This window comes from Artemia sp. Qi Xiang Cuo, chromosome 10 (assembly GCF_049724085.1).
Source record: "Artemia sp. Qi Xiang Cuo chromosome 10, ASM4972408v1, whole genome shotgun sequence".
Taxonomy (NCBI): Eukaryota; Metazoa; Arthropoda; class Branchiopoda; order Anostraca; family Artemiidae; genus Artemia; species Artemia sp. Qi Xiang Cuo.
Window position 1 is genome coordinate 67,025,335 of NC_142803.1, and position 18,115 is coordinate 67,043,449.

Genomic DNA, 18,115 nt, shown 5'->3' on the forward strand with positions numbered 1-18,115 from the left:
AGTACTGATCTTTTTTCAATCCCAACATTACTCTAAGATTTATTGCATACACCTACACCAAACAATACTTTCCAAATGCTTTATCATATTATTTCAGAACAAGTTCTTTTCTTAATATTCCTTCTAAACCTGTTTTACAAGTTGAATTTTTGGCCCCCCTCCCACATTTTTAAATAAATTTTTTAATACAACACCAAGCAATACTTTTTAAAAGGCTTTATTATATCTTTTCAGAACAAGTTCGTTTCTTAATATCCCTCCTAAACCAATTTTACAAGTTTAAGTACTCATCCTTTGCACCCATAACTTTACTTCACGACTTTTTGAAAACCCCAACACCAAGCAATACTTTTCAAGAGGCTTTATTATATTACTCCAGAACAAGGTTTTTTCTTAATATCCCTCCTAAACCCATTTTCCAAGTTGAAGTACTCATCTTTTTCATTCCCAACATTACTTTACGACTTTTTTCATTACCCCAACATAAAGCAAAACTTTTCAAAAGGCTTTATTATATTACTTCAGAACAAGGTCCTTTCGTAATATCGCTCATAAGACCATTTTACAAGTTGAAGTCTCATCTTTTTCACTCCCAAAATTACTTTACGACCTTTTGCATACCCCTACATTAAACAATTTTCAAAGGCTTTATTATATTATATCAGAACAAGTTCCTTTCTTAATTTCCCTCCTAAACCCATTTTACAAGTTTAAGAACTCAATTTTCACTCCTAACATTACTTTACGACTGTTTGCGTGCCACAACATCAAGCAAGAATCCACTTCAGTTCAGATTTTTCCCCAGACATAAATTTGTAGGTCTCCTCCAAATTTTTTGTAGAGGAGAGAAATAGTTTTACATTGATCGTGAATATTTCACCACGAAGATAAGGAGCTCCACTTTAATTCTGAGATTTTTCCCAAAGACATGAAAAAATTTAAAACTATGTTCTAAATTTCAGCTTAGAAGATAGGAAAAGATGTACTATGATTGTGAATATTTTCCATGAAGATAAAATGTTCCAGCCCCCCTCTATCCAACTCCCCCCCCCCATTTTTTAACACTTTTTTACGTGCTTGAGGCACATAAGGGCCCCCTCCACCCAACTTTTTGCCCCCCCCCCTATATATCAATTAACATCAAGTTCTCTACTTAATATTCCTCCTAAACTTATTTTATAAGTTGAAGTACTCATCTTTTTTCACTCCCAACAATACTTTACGACTTTTTGCATACTCCAACACCAAGCAATACTTTTCAAAAGGCTTTATTATATTATTTCAGAACAAGGTCCTTTCGTAATATCCCTCATAAACCCATTTTAAAAGTTGAAGTCTCATCTTTTTCACTCCCAACATTACTTTACGACATTTTGCATACCCGAACATGAGGCAATACTTTTCAAAAACTTTATGATATTATTTCAGAACAAAGTTTTTTCTTAATATCCTTCCTAAACCCATTTTACAAGTTGAAGTACTCATCTCTTTCACTCCCAACATTACTTTACGACTTTTGCATACCAGAACATCAAGCAAGGTTCCACTTCAGTTCAGATTTTTCCCAAAAGACATAAATTTAAAGTTTTCCTCCGAATTTTTTGTAGAAGATAGAAAAAGTTATACATTGTTCGTGAATATTTCACCATGAAGATAAGGAGTTCCACTTTAATTCTGAGATTTTTCCCAAACACATAAAAAAATTTAAAGGTATGTTCTAAATTTTAGCTTAGAAGATAGGAAAAGTTATACTATGATTGTGAATATTTTCAATGAAGATACAAAGTTCCACCCCCTCCCCCTCCACCCAACTTTTTGCCCCCCACCCCATTTTCTTACACTTTTTTGCGTGCTTGAGACACAGAAGGGTCCATTTTACAAGTTGAAGTACTCATCTTTTTTCACTCCCAACAATACTTTACGTCTTTTTGCATACCCTAACACCAAGTAATACTTTTCAAATGTTTTATTATATTATTTCAGAACAAGTTCTTTTCTTAATGTTCATACCAAACCCATTCTACAAGTTGACGTACCAATCTGTTTTCACTCCCAACAATACTTTACGTCTTTTTGCATGACCTAACACCAAGCAATACTTTTCAAATTGCTTTATTATATCTTTTCAGAACAAGTTTTTTTCTTAATATCCCTCCTAAACCAATTTTACAAGTTGAAGTACTCATCCTTTTCAACCACAACTTTACTTTACGACTTTTTGAATACCCCAACACCAAGCAATACTTTTCAAAAGGCTTTATCTTATTATTTCAGAACAAGCTCTTCTCTTAATATCCCTCTTAAGCCCATTTTACGAGTTGAAGTACTCATCTTTTTCACTCCCAATATTACTTTACGACTTTTTTGTATACCCCAACACCAAGCAATACTTTTCAAAAGGCTTTATTATATGTTTTCAGAACAAGATCTTTTCCACTTTATTTCTGAGATTTTCCCCAAAGACATAAAACAATTTAAAGCTCTGTTCTAAATTTTAGCGTAGAAGATAGGAAAATTTATACTATGATTGTGAATATTTTCCATGAAGATAAAAAGTTCCGTTTTAATTCTAATTTTCTCAATGAAGTGAAGAAAAGTTCAAGTTCTCTTCTGAATTTTCTCTATGAAAAGAAATAAGTTACAGATTAATTCTATTTTTTCCAGAGAATATAAAAATTTTCCTCTTAAATTCAGATTTTTCTCAAAGAGATGAAAAAATTTTAAGTACTGTTCCAAATTTTTCATAGAAAATAGAAAAAGTTATACTTTGATCGTGAAAAACTAGCTCAATTCTGAATTTTTACCAAAGAACTTACAGTTCAATTCTAATTTCTCCCGAGAAAATAAAAAGCTTCCACTTCAGTTCTTCATTTCCCAAAGACATAAAAAAATTTAAAGTTATATACTAATTTTTTTCTGCAGAAAACAGAAAAAGTTATACCACAGTTGTGAATATTTTCCATGAAGATGAAAAAGTTCCACTTTAATTCTTGATTTTCTTGACGAAGTGAAGAAAAGTTCAAGTTCTCTTTTGAACTTCCTCAATGAAAAAGAAATTAGTTACAGATCAATTCTATTTTTTCCAAAGAATATAAAAAGGTTCAGCTTCAGTTCTGATTTTTCTCAAAGAGATGAAAAAGTTTAAGCTCTGTTCCTAATTTGTCGTAGAAGATAGAAAAAGTTATACATTGATTGTGAAAAGTTAGCTCAATTCTGAATTTTAACAAAGAACTTACAGATCGTTTCTAATTTTCTATTCAAGAAATAAAAAGATTCCACTTTAGTTCTGATTTTTCCCAAAAGACATAAAAAATTTAAAATTCTTTTCTAAGTTTTTCCGTAGAAGATAGAAAAAGTTATACTATTATTGTGAATATTCTCTATGAAGATCAAATGTTCCACTTTAATTCTAAATTTTCTCAACGAAGTGAAGAAAACTTCAAGTTCTCTTTTGAATTTTCTCTATAAAAGAGAAATAAGTTACAGATAAATTCTATTTTTCCAGAGAAAATAAAAAGGTTCCACTTCAGTTCAGATTTTTCTCAAAGAGATGAAAAAATTTCGTTCCAAGTTTTTTGCAGAAGATAGAAAGTTACACTTTGATCGTGAAAATTTCACCATGAAGATAAGGAGCTATACTTTCATTCTCAGATTTTATCCAAAGATATAAAAAAATTTAAAGCTCAGTTCTAAATTTTACCATAGAAGATAGGAAAAGTTATACTATGATTCTGAATATTTTCCATGAAGATAGAAAGTTCCACTTTAATTCTAAGTTTTCTCAACGGTGTGAAGAAAAGTTCAAGTTCTCTTCTGAATTTTCTCTGTGAAAAGAAATAAGTTACAGACCAATTCTATTTTTTCTAGAGAAAATAAAATATTCCGCTTCAGTTCAGATTTTTGTCAAAGAGATGAAAATAGATCAATTCTGAATTTTACCAAAGAAGAGTTACAGTTCAATTCTAATTTTTCCAATTAATTTGGACTAGGTTACGTGTCCGGGTTTTCTCGATGGAAGGGTTTTTCTAGGAGAGAATTTTCTGTGGGAGGGTTTTTCTAGGAGAGAATTTTCTGTGGAAGGGTTTTTCAGGAGAATTTGTGAGTTACATGTCGGGCTATTGTCGGGGGAAGGGTTTTTCTAGGAGAGAATTTTCTGTGGGAGGGTTTTTCAGGGGAATTTGTGAGCGGAAATTTTGCATAGGGAGAAGGAAGGGTGGGAATTTCGCGCATATTTTTCTAATAAAGTTGAATCTTATTCATTTTTAAGGTTAATTTAGGCTAGGTTACACGCGCGCGTAACCTATCTTTTTATCTTCATGGAAAATATTCACAATCCCAGTATACCTTTTCCTATCTTCTACGCTAAAATTTAGAACATAGCTTTACATTTTTTTTATGTCTTGGAAAAATCTCAGAATTAAAGTGGAGGCTCCTTATCTTCATGGTGAAATATTCACGATCAATGTATAACTTTTTCTATCTTCTGAAAAAAATTTGGAGGTGAACTTTAAATTTATGTCTTTGGGGAAAAATCTGAACTGAAGTGGAACCTTGCTTGATGTTGTGGTATGCAAAAAAGTCGTAAAGTAATGTTGGGAGTGAAAAAGATGAGTACTTCAACTTTTAAACTGGGTTTAGGAGGGATATTAAGAAATGACCTTGTTCTGAAGTAATATAATAAAGCATTTGAAAAGTATTGCTTGGTGTCGGGGTATGCAAAAAGTCATAAAGTAATGCTGGGAGCGAAAAAGATGAGTACTTCAACTTGTAAAATGGGTATAGGAGGGATGTAAAGAAAACACCTTGTTCTGAAATAATATAATACAGCCTTTTGAAAAGTATTGCTTGATGTTGGGGCATGCAGAAGGTCGTAAAGTAATGTTGGGAGTGAAGAAGACGAGACATCAACTTGTAAAATGGGTTTATGAGGGATATTACGAAAGGATCTTGTTCTGAAATAATATAATAAAGCCTTTTGAAAAGTATTGCTTGGTGTCGGGGTATGCAAAAAAGTCGTAAAGTAATGTTGGGAGCGAAAAAGATGAGTACTTCAACTTGTAAAATGGGTAGAGGAGAGATATTAAGCGGAGACCTTGTTCTGAGATAATATACTAAAGCCTTTTGAAAAGTATTGCTTGATGTTGGGGTATGCAAAAGGTCGTAAAGTAATTTTGGAAGTGAAAAAGATGAGATATCAACTTGTAAAATGGGTTTATGAGGGATATTACGAAAGGACCTTGTTCTGAAATAATATTATAAAACCTTTTGAAAAGTATTGCTTGGTGTTGGGGTATGCAAAAAGTCGTAATGTTGGGAGTGAAAAAGATGAGTACTTCAACTTGTAAAATGGGCTTAGGAGGGATATTAACAAAAGACCTTGTTCTGAAATAATATAATAAAGCCTTTTGAAAAGTATTGCTTGATGTTGGGGTATAAAAAAGGTCGAAAAGTAATGTTGGGAGTGAAAAAGATGAGACATCAACTTGCAAAACAGGTGTTAAGAAGAAAACTTAATCTGAAATGATATATTAGGGGGGGCAAAAAGTTTATTTTGTATTTTTTCCTTGAAATGCAAAAGTTAGAATACTTCAGTAGTGTTTTGCCGTGGTTTACCTTATCACAGTTAGATTATCTTGATTTTTCAAGTTTCATTTTGAATTTCTTTCGTGAAATGTAAGAGTTGGAATATTTAAGTAGTGTCTTGTTGTGCTTTACCTTGTCACAGTTACATTCTCTTTATTCTTCAAAGTTCATTTTGGATTTCTTTCGTTGAAATTCAAGAGTTGGAATATTTCAGTTGTGTTTTGTCGTGGTTTACCTTGTCACAGTTACATTCTCTTGATTTTTCAAAGTTCACTTTGAATTTCTTTCGTGAAATGCAAGAGTTGGAATATTTCAGTAGTGTTTTGTAGTTGTTTACCTTGTCACAATTACATTCTCTTGATTTTTCAAAGTTCATTTGGGATTTCTTTCGTTGAAATGCAAGAGTTGGAATATTTCAGTAGTGTTTTGTCGTGGTTTACCTTGTCACAGTTACATTCTCTTGATTTTCAAAGTTTATTTTTGGATTTCTTTCGTTGAAATGCAAGAGTTGGAATATTTCAGTAGTGTTTTGTTATGGTTTACCTTGTCACAGTTACATTCGCTTGATTTTTCAGAGTTCATTTTGGAAATCTTTCCTTGAAATGCAAGTGTTGGAATACCATTTTTCGTCAAATGTCAGAGTGAATAAATTCATTATCAACATCCTTTGTCAGTCAGATACATCAAATAAAATTGACAAAATCTAAATTTCAGAATGAATAAATTCATTATCAACATCCTTTGTCGGATATGTCGGATAAAACTGACAAAATCTAAGTATCAGAGAGAATATTTTTTAATATCAACATCCTTTGCCAGATACATCGAATAAAATTGATAAAATATAAGTGTAAAAGTGAATTAATATTTCTATCAACATCCTTTGTCAGATACATCAAAAAAAATTGACAAAATCTAAATTTAAGAACGAATAAATGCTTTAACGACATCTTTTATCAGATATGTCGGATAAAATTGACAAAATCTAAGCATCAGAGTGATTAAATTCTATATAAACATCCTTTTCTCGGATACATAGGATAAAATTGACAGAACCTAAGTGTTAGTGTGAATAAATTTTTTTATCAGCATCTATTGTCAGATACATGAAATAAAATTGACAAAGTCTAAATTTCGGAATGAATAAATTCATTATCAACATCATTTTTTCGGATATGTCGGATAAAATTGACAAAATCTAAGCATCGGAGTGATTAAATTCTATATCAACATCCTTTTCTCGGATATATAGGACAAAAATCACAAAATCTAAGTGTTAAAGTGGATAATTTTTTATAACACTATCGATTGCCAAATACATAGGGCAAAATTCTCAAAATTATGTGCCATGGTGAATAATTTTTTTTTATCAGCACACTGTATCGGAAGTAGCAAATAGAATTAATAAAATAAAGTTTTCAGAATGACAAAAAGCTTTATCATCATCCTTTATTGAATATGTCAGATAAAATGAAGAAAATGATAGTATCGGAGTGACTGAATTCTATATTAATATCCTTTTCTCGGATACAAAGGATAAAATTGACAGAGTCTAAGTTTCAGTGTGAATAAATTTGTTTTATCAGCATCCTTTGTCAGATACATCAAATAAAATTGACAAAATCTAAATTTCAGAATGAGTAAATTCATTATCAACATCCTTTGTCGGATATGTCGGATAAAATTGACAAAATTTAAGTGTCAGAGTGAATAAATTTTTTTATCAACATCCTTTTGTCAGACACATCAAATAAAATTGACAAAATCTAAATTTCAGAATGAATAAATGCTTTAACAACATCCTTTATCGGATATAGCAGATAAAATTGACAAAATCTAATATTCAGAATGAATAAATTCTATATCAACATCCTTTTTCGGATATGTCCGAAAAAATTGACAAAATATAAGTATCAGAGTGAATAATTTTTTTTATTAACATCCTTTGGCAGACACATCGGATAAAATTGACAAAATCTAAATTTCAGAATGAATAAATTCATTATCAACATCCTTTGTCGGATATGTCGGATAAAATTGACAAAATATAAGTGTCAGAGTAAATAAATTTTTATATCAACATCATTTGTCAGATACATCAAACAAAATTGACAAAATATGAATTTCAGAATGAATAAATGCTTTAACAACATCCTTTATCAGATATGTTGGATAAAATTGACATAATCTAAGCATCAGAGTGACTAAATTCTATATCAACATCCTTTTCTCAGATGCGTAGTATAAAATTGACAAATTCTAGGTGTTAGAGTGAATAAATTTTTTTATCAACATCCTTTGCCAGATACATTGGATAAAATTGACAAAATCTTAATTTCAGAATGAATAAATTCATTATCAACATCCTTTGTCGGATATGTCGGATAAAATTGACAAAATCTGAGCATCAGTGTGAATATTTTTTTTTTATTAACATCCTTTGTCAGATACATTGAATAAAATTGATAAAATATAAGTGCCAGAGTGAATAAATTTTTTTATCAACATCTTTTGTCAGATACATCGAATAAAATCTACAAAATCTAAATTTCAGAATGAATAAATGCTTTAACAACATCCTTTATCGAATATGTCGGATGAAATTGACAGAATCTAAATATCAGATTGCTTACAATATACATCAACATCGTTTTCTCGGATACAAAGGATAAAATTGACAGAGTCTAAGTGTCAGAGTGAATACATTTTTTTATCAGCATACTCTTTTCAGGTACATAGTATAAAATTAAAAAAATCCTAATTTCAAAAGGAATAAATTAATTATCAACATAATGAATTTATAAATACATCGAATAAAATTGATAAAATATAAGTACCAGAGTAAATAATTTTTTTTTATCAACATCTTTTGTCAGATACATCAAATAAAATTATGACAAATTCTAAATTTCAGAATAAATAAATGCTTTAACAACATCCTTTGTCGGATATGTCGGATAAAAATTGACAAAATCGAAATATCAGAATGAATAAATGCTATAACAATATCCTTTATCGGATATGTCGGATAAAATTGACAAAATCTAAAGTATCAGAGTGACTAAATTCTATATCAACAACCTTTTCTCGGATACATAGAATAAAATTGACATAATCTAAGTGCCAGAGTGAATAATTTTTTTTTTATCAACATCATTTGTCAGATACATCAAATAAAATTGAAAAAATCTGAATTTCAGAATAAATAAATGCTTTAACAACATCCTTTATCGGATATGTCGGATAAAATTGACAAAATCTAAGTATCAGAGTGACTAAATTCTATATCAACATCCTTTTCTCGGATACATAGGATATAATTGACAAATTCTAAGTGTTAGAGTGAATAAATTTTTTTTATTAACATCCTTTGCCCGATACATCGGATAAAATTGACAAAATCTAAGTATCATAGGGAATAAATTCATTATCAACATTCTTTGTCAGATATGTCGGATAAAATTGACAAAATATAAGTATCAGAAGGAATAATTTTCTTTTATCAACATCCTTTGCCAGATACATCGAATAAAATTGACAGAATCTAAGTATAAGAGTGAATAATTTTTTTTATCAACATCCTTTGTCAGATGCATCAAATAAAAATTGACAAAATTTAAATATCCGAATGAATAAAGGCTTTAACAACATCCTTCAGCGGATTTTTCGAATAAAATTGACGAAATCTAAGTATCAGAGTGATTAAATTCTACATCAACATCCTTTTCTCGGATACATAGATTAAAATTGACAAAATCTAAGTGTTAGAGTGAATATATTTTTTTTATATCAACTTCCTTTGCCAGTTACATCGGATAAAATTGACAAAATCTAAGTGTTAGAGTGACTAAATTCATTATCAACATCCTTTGTCGGATATGTCAGATAAAATTGATAAAATCTAAGTATCAGAGTGAATAAATTCCATATCAACATCATTTTCTTGGATACATGGGATAAAATTTACAAAATCTAAGTATCGGAGTGAATAAATGCTTTATCAACATCCTTTAAATGCATTATCAACATCTTTTGCCGGCTAAATCAGTTAAAATTGACAAGGAAGACATGGAGTGTACACCCCGACGGCGCATACATAGTGAGAGAGACATAGAAAGTCGACATAGCTTTATTTCATTTTTTAAGGTTAATTTAGACGAGGTTACGTGCGCGCACGTAACCTCGTAAGCACGTAAGCATTTATTAATTCTGAAATTTAAACTTTGTCAATTTTATTTGATGTGTCTGACAAAAGCATTGTGATAAAAAAAATTTACTCACTCCGACACTTATATTTTGTCAATTTTATCCGACACATCCGACAAAGAATACTTATAATGAATTTAATCATTGTGAAATATAGATTTTGTCAATTTTATTTGATGTATCTCACAAAGGATGCTGTTAAAAAATTTATTCACACTGACAATTAGATTTTGTCAATTTTATCTTCTGTATCCGAGAAAAGGATGATGATATATAATTTAGCCACTCTGATACTTATATTTTGTCAATTTTAACTGACATATCTGCAAAAGGATTTTGATAATGAATTTATTCTTTCTAAAATAAAAATTTCGTGAATTTTGTCCAATGTATCCGCCAAAGGATGTTGATAAAAAAATTATTCACTCTGACATCTAGAATTGGTGAATTTTGTCCTATGTATACGAGAAAAGGATGTTTATATAGATTTTAATCACTCTGATACTTAGATTTTGTTAATTTTATCCGATGTATCTGCCAAAGGATGTTGATAAAAAAATTATTCACTCTGACACATATTTTGTCAATTTTATCCGACATATCCGACAAAGGATGTTGATATAGAATTTATTCATTCTGAATATTAGATTATGTCAATTTTATCCGCCATATCCGATAAAGGATGTTGTTAAAGCATTTATTCATTCTGAAATTTAGATTTTGTCAATTTTATTTGATGTATCTGACAAAAGGATGTTGATAAAAAAGTTTATTCACTCTGACACTTAAATTTTGTCAATTTTATCCGACATATCCGACAAAGGATGTTGATAATGAATTTACTCATTCTGAAATTTAGATTTTGTCAATTTTATTTGATGTATCTGACAAAGGATGCTGATAAAAAAATTTATGCACACTGACACTTTGATTCTATCAATTTTATCCTATGTATCCGAGAAAAGGATGTTGATATAGAATTCAGTCACTCTGATACTTAGATTTTGCTAATTTTATCCGACATACCCGACAAAGGATGTTGATAATGAATTTATTCATTCTGAAATTTAGATTTTGTCAATTTTATTTGATGTATCTGACAAAGGATGTTGATAAAAAAATTTATTCACACTGACACTTAGATTTTGTCAATTTTATCTTATGTATCCGAGAAAAGGATGATGATATAGAATTTAGCCACTCTGATACTTAGATTTTGTCAATTTTAACCGACATAACCGACAAAGGATGTTGATAATGAATTTATTCATTCTGAAATTTAGATTTTGTCAATTTTATCCGATGTATCTGCCAAAGGATGTTGATAAAAAAAATTATTCACTCTAACACTTAGAATTTGTCAATTTTATCCTATGTATCCGAGAAAAGGATGTTGATACAGATTTTAGTCACTCTGATACTTAGATTTTGTCAATTTTATCCGATGTATCTGCCAAAGGATGTTGATAAAAAAAATTATTCACTCTGACACTAATATTTTGTCAATTTTATCGGACATATCCGACAAAGGATGTTGATATAGAATTTATTCATTCTGAATATTAGATTTTGTCAATTTTATCTGCTATATCCGATAAAGGATGTTGTTAAAGCATTTATTCACTCTGAAATTTAGATTTTGTCAATTTTATTTGATGTGTCTGACAAAAGGATGTTGATAAAAAAATTTATTCACTCTGACACTTAAATTTTGTCAATTTTATCCGACATATCCGACAAAGGATGTTGATAATGAATTTACTCATTCTGAAATTTAGATTTTGTCAATTTTATTTGATGTATCTGACAAAGGATGCTGATAAAACAAATTTATTCACACTGACACTTAGATTCTGTCAATTTTATCCTTTGTATCCGAGAAAAGGATGTTGATATAGAATTCAGTCACTCTGATACTTAGATTTTGTCAATTTTATCCGACATACCCGACAAAGGATGTTGATAATGAATTTACTCATCTGAAATTTAGATTTTGTCAATTTTATTTTATGCATCTGACAATGGATGTTGATAAAAAAAATTATTCACTCTGACTCTTATATTTTATAAATTTTATTTGATGTATCTGGCAGAGGATGTTGATAAAAAAATTTATTCACAGTGATACTTAGATTCTGTCAATTTTATCCTATGTATCTGAGAAAAGGATGTTTATATAGAATTTAATCATTCTGATGCTTAGATTTTGTCAATTTTATCCGACATATCGGAAAAAATGATGTTAATAATGAATTTATTCATTCTGAAATTTAGATTTTGTCAATTTTATTTCATGTATCTGACAATGGATCCTGATAAAAAAATTTATTCACACCAACACTTAGGTTCTGTCAATTTTATCCTATGTATCGAAGAAAAGGATGTTTATATATAATTTAATCACTCTGATGCTTAGATTTTGTCAATTTTATCCGACTTATCTGATAAAAGATGTCGTTAAAGCATTTATTCGTTCTTAAATTTAGATTTTTTCAATTTTATTTGATGTATCTGACAAAGGATGTTGATAGAAATATTAATTTACTTTTACACTTATATTTTATCAATTTTATTCGATGTATCTGGCAAAGAATGATGATATTAAAAAATATTCTCTCTGATACTTAGATTTTGTCAGTTTTATCCGACATATCCGACAAAGGATGTTGATAATGAATTTATTCATTCTGAAATTTAGATTTTGTCAATTTTATTTGATATATCTGACAAAGGATGTTGATAATGAATTTATTCACTCTGACACTTAACGAAAAATGATTCCAACTTGCATTTCAAGGAACGAAATCCAAAATGAACTTTGAAAAATCAAGTGAATGTAACTGTGACAAGGTAACCCATAACAAGACACTACTAAAATATTCCAACTCTTGCATTTCAACAAAAGAATTCCAAAATGAACTTTGAAAGTAAAAAGAATTTATCTGTGACAATTTAAAAGACGACGACAAACAAATGAAATATTATACCGATTATATTTCCAGGAAATAAATCCGAAAAGAAATTTTGAAAAAAAAGAAAAAATCACAGTGACAAGGTAAACCACTATAATAAACTACTGAAAAATCTCAACTATTGCATTTCAGCGAAGGAAATACAAAATGAAATTTGAAAAAATCAAGACAATTTAACTGTGACAAGGTAAACCATGACAAAACACTACTGAAATATTTCAACTCTTGCATTTCAACGAAAGAAATCCGAAATGAGCTTTGAAAAATCAAGAGAATGTAACTGTGACAAGGTAAAGCACAACAAGACACTACTTAAATATTCCAACTCTTGCATTTTACTAAAGAAATACAAAAAGAAACTTGAAAAATCAAGATAATGTAACTGTGATAAGGTAAACCACTACAAAACACTACTGAAATTTTCTAACTCTTGCATTTCAACGAAAAAATCCAAAATGAACTTTTTGCCCCCCCTCATATATCATTTCAGATTAAGTTTTCTTCTTAACACCTGTTTTGCAAGTTGATGTCTCATCTTTTTCACTCCCAACATTACTTTTCGACCTTTTTTAATTTTGTCAATTTTATCTGCTATATCCAATAAAGGATGTTTTTAAAGCATTTATTCATTCTGAAATTTAGATTTTGTCAATTTTATTTGATGTGTCTGACAAAAGGATGTTGATAAAAAAGTTTATTCACTCTGACACTTAAATTTTGTCAATTCTATCCGACATATCCGACAAAGGATGTTGATACTGAATTTATTCACTCTGATACTTAGAGTTTGTCAATTTTATTTGATGTATCTTACAAAGGATGTTGATAAAACAAATTTATTCACACTGACACTTAGATTCTGTCAATTTTATCCTTTGTATTCGAGAAAAGGATGTTGATATAGAATTCAGTCACTCTGATACTTAGATTTTCTCAATTTTATCCGACATACCCGACAAAGGATGTTGATAATGAATTTATTCATTCTGAAATTTAGATTTTGTCAATTTTATTTGATGTATCTGACAAAGGATGCTGATAAAAAAATTTATTCACACTGACACTTAGATTTTGTCAATTTTATCCTATGTATCCGAGAAAAGGATGATGATATAGAATTTAGCCACTCTGATACTTAGATTTTGTCAATTTTATCCGAGATATCCGACAAAGGATGTTGATAATGAATTTATTCTTTCTGAAATTTAGATTTTGTCAATTTTATCCGATGTATCTGCCAAAGGATGTTGATAAAAAAAATTATTCACTCTAACACTTAGAATTTGTCAATTTTATCCTACGTATCCGAGAAAAGGATGTTGATACAGATTTTAGTCACTCTGATACTTAGATTTTGTCAATTTTATCCGATGTATCTGCCAAAGGATGTTGATAAAAAAAAATTATTCACTCTGACACTAATATTTTGTCAATTTTATCCGACATATCCGACAAAGGATGTTGATATAGAATTTATTCATTCTGAATATTAGATTTTGTCAATTTTATCTGCTATATCCGATAAAGGATGTTGTTAAAGCATTTATTCATTCTGAAATTTAGATTTTGTCAATTTTATTTGATGCATCTGACAAATGATGTTGATAAAAAAAAAATATTCACTCTGGCACTTAGATTATGTCAATTTTATTCTATGTATCCGAGAAAAGGTTGTTGATATAGAATTTAGTCACTCTGATACTTTAGATTTTGTCAATTTTATCCGACATATCCGATAAAGGATATTGTTATAGCATTTATTCATTCTGATATTTCGATTTTGTCAATTTTTATCCGACATATCCGACAAAGGATGTTGTTAAAGCATTTATTTATTCTGAAATTTAGAATTTGTCATAATTTTATTTGATGTATCTGACAAAAGATGTTGATAAAAAAAAATTATTTACTCTGGTACTTATATTTTATCAATTTTATTCGATGTATTTATAAATTCATTATGTTGATAATTAATTTATTCATTTTGAAATTGAGATTTTTTCAATTTTATCCTATGTATCTGAGAAAAGAATGTTGATAACAAAATTTATTCACTCTGACACTTAGACTCTGTCAGTTTGATCCTTTATATCCGAGAAAAAGGATCTTGATATAGAATTTAGGCACTCTGATACTTAGATTTTATCAATTTTATCCGACATATCCAATAAAGGATGTTGTTAAAGCATTTATTTATTCCGAACTTTAGATGTTGTCGATTTTATTTTACATATATGACCAAAAATGTTGATAAAAAAAATTTATTCACTCTGTCACTTATATTTTATCAATTTTATTAGATGTATCTGACAAAGGATGTTAATAAAAAAAAAATATTCACACTGATGCTTAGATTTTGTCAATTTTATTCGACATATCCAACAAAGGATGTTGATAATGAATTTATTCATTCTGAAATTTAGATTTTGTTAATTTTATCCGATGTATCTGCCAAAGGATGCTGTTGAGAAAATTTATTCAGTCTATCACTTACGATTTATCAATTTTATCCTATGTATCCGAGAAAAGGATGTTGATATAGAATTTAGTCACTCTGATGCTTAGATTATGTCAATTTTATCCAACATATCTGATAAAGGATGTTGTTAAAGCATTTATTCATTCTGAAATTCATATTTTGTCAATTTTGTTTGATGTATCCGACAAATGATGTTGATATAAAAATTTATTTACTCTGACACTTATATTTTGTCAATTTTATCCGACATATCCGACAAAGGATGTTGATAATGAATTTATTCATTCTGAAATTTAGATTTTGTTAATTTTGTCCGATGTATTTGCCAAATGATGTTGATACAAAAAAATTTATTCACTAACACCTAGAATTTGTCAATTTTATCCTATGTATCTGAGAAATGGATTTTGCCATAGAATGCAATCACTCTGGTGCTTATATTTCGTCAATTTTATCTGATATATCTGACAAAGGATGTTAATAAAAAAAAAATTATTCTCTCTGATACTTACATCTTGTCAATTTTATATAACATATCGGAAAAAGTATTTTGATATAAAATTTATTCAATCTGAAATTTAGATTTTGTCAATTTTATTTGATGTGTCTGACAAAAGGATGTTAATAAAAGAAATTAGTCACATTGGCACTTAGATTTTGTCAATTTTATCCTATGTATCTGACAAAGGATGTTGATAATGAATTTATTCATTCTGAAATTTAGATTTTGTCAATTTTATTCGATGTATCTGCCAAAGGAAATTTGATAAAAACAATTTATTCGCTCTAAGACTTAGAATTTGTCAATTTTATCCTATGTATCCCAGAAAAGGATATTGATATAGATTTTAGTCGCTCTGATACTTAGATTTTGTAAATTTTATCCGATGTATCTGCCAAAGGATGTTGATGAAAAAAAATTATTCACTCTGACACTTGTATTTTGTCAATTTTATCCAACATATCCGACAAAGGATGTTGATATGGGATTTATTCATTCTGAAATTATGATTTTGTCAATTTTATTTGATGTGTCTGACAAAAGGATGTTGATAAAAAAAATTTATTCACTCTGACACTTATATTTTGTCAATTTTATCCGACATATCCGACAAAGGATGTTGTTAAAGCATTTATTCATTCTGAAATTTAGATTCTGTCAATTTTATTTGATGTGTCTGACAAAAGGATGTTGATAAAAAAAATTAATTCACGCTGACGCTTATATTTTGTCCATTTTATCAGACATATCCGACAAAGGATGTTGATAATGAAATTATTCATTCTGAAATGTAGAGTTTGTTAATTTTATCCGATGTGTTTGTCAAAGGATGTTGATAAAAAAAAAATTTATTCACTCTAACACTTAGAATTTGTCAATTTTGTCCTATTTATCAGAGAAAAGAATGTTGATATAGAATTTATTTACTCTGGTGCTTACATTTGGTCACTTTTATCCGATGTGTCTGCCAATGGATGTTAAAAAAAAACTTTTTTCCCTCTGATACTTATATTTTGTCAATTTTTTACGACATATCCAAAAAAAGATGTTTATATAAAATTTATTCGATCTGAAATTTAGATTTTGTCAATTTTATTTGATGTGTCTGACAAAAGGATGTTAATAAAAGAAATTATTCACATTGGCACTTAGATTTTGTCAATTTTATCCTATGTATCTGACAAAGGATGTTGATAATGAATTTATTCATTCTGAAATTTAGATTTTGTCAATTTTATTCGATGTATCTGCCAAAGGAAATTTGATAAAAACAATTTATTCGCTCTAAGACTTAGAATTTGTCAATTTTATCTTATGTATCCCAGAAAAGGATATTGATATAGATTTTAGTCACTCTGATACTTAGATTTTGTCAATTTTATCCGATGTATCTGCCAAAGGATGTTGATGAAAAAAAATTATTCACTCTGACACTTGTATTTTGTCAATTTTATCCAACATATCCGACAAAGGATGTTGATATGGGATTTATTCATTCTGAAATTTAGATTCTGTCAATTTTATTTGATGTTTCTGACAAAAGGATGTTGATAAAAAAAATTTAATCACTCTGACACTTATATTTTGTCAGTTTTATCCGATATATCCGACAAAGGATGTTGATAATGAATTTATTCATTCTGAAATTTAGATTTTGTCAATTTTATTTGATGTTTCTGACAAAAGGATGTTGATAAAAAAAATTTATTCACTCTGACACTTATATTTTGTCAATTTTATCCGACATATCGGACAAAGGATGTTGATAATGGATTTATTCATTCTGAAATATAGATTTTGTCAATTTTATTTGATGTATCTGACAAAGGATGCTGATAAAAAAAATTTATTCACACTGACACTTAGATTTTGTCAATTTTATCCTATGTATCCGTAAAAAGGATGATGATATAGAATTTAGCCACTCTAATACTTATATTTTGTCAATTTTATCCGACATATCCGACAAAGGATTTTGATAATGAATTTATTCATTCTGAAATTTAGATTTTGTCAATTTTATCAGATGTATCTGCCAAAGGATGTTGATAAGAAATTTATTCACTCTAACACTTAGAATTTGTCAATTTTATCTCACGTATCCGAGAAAAGGATGTTGATATAGATTTTGGTCACTCTGATACTTAGATTTTGTCAATTTTATCCGATGTAACTGCCAAAGGATGTTGATAAAAAAAAATTATTCACTCTGACACTTATATTTTGTCAATTTTATCCGACATATCCGACAAAGGATGTTGATATAGAATTTATTCATTCTGAAATTTAGATTTTGTCAATTTTATCCGCTATATTCGATAAAGGATGTTGTTAAAGCATTTATTCATTCTGAAATTTAGATTTTGTCAATTT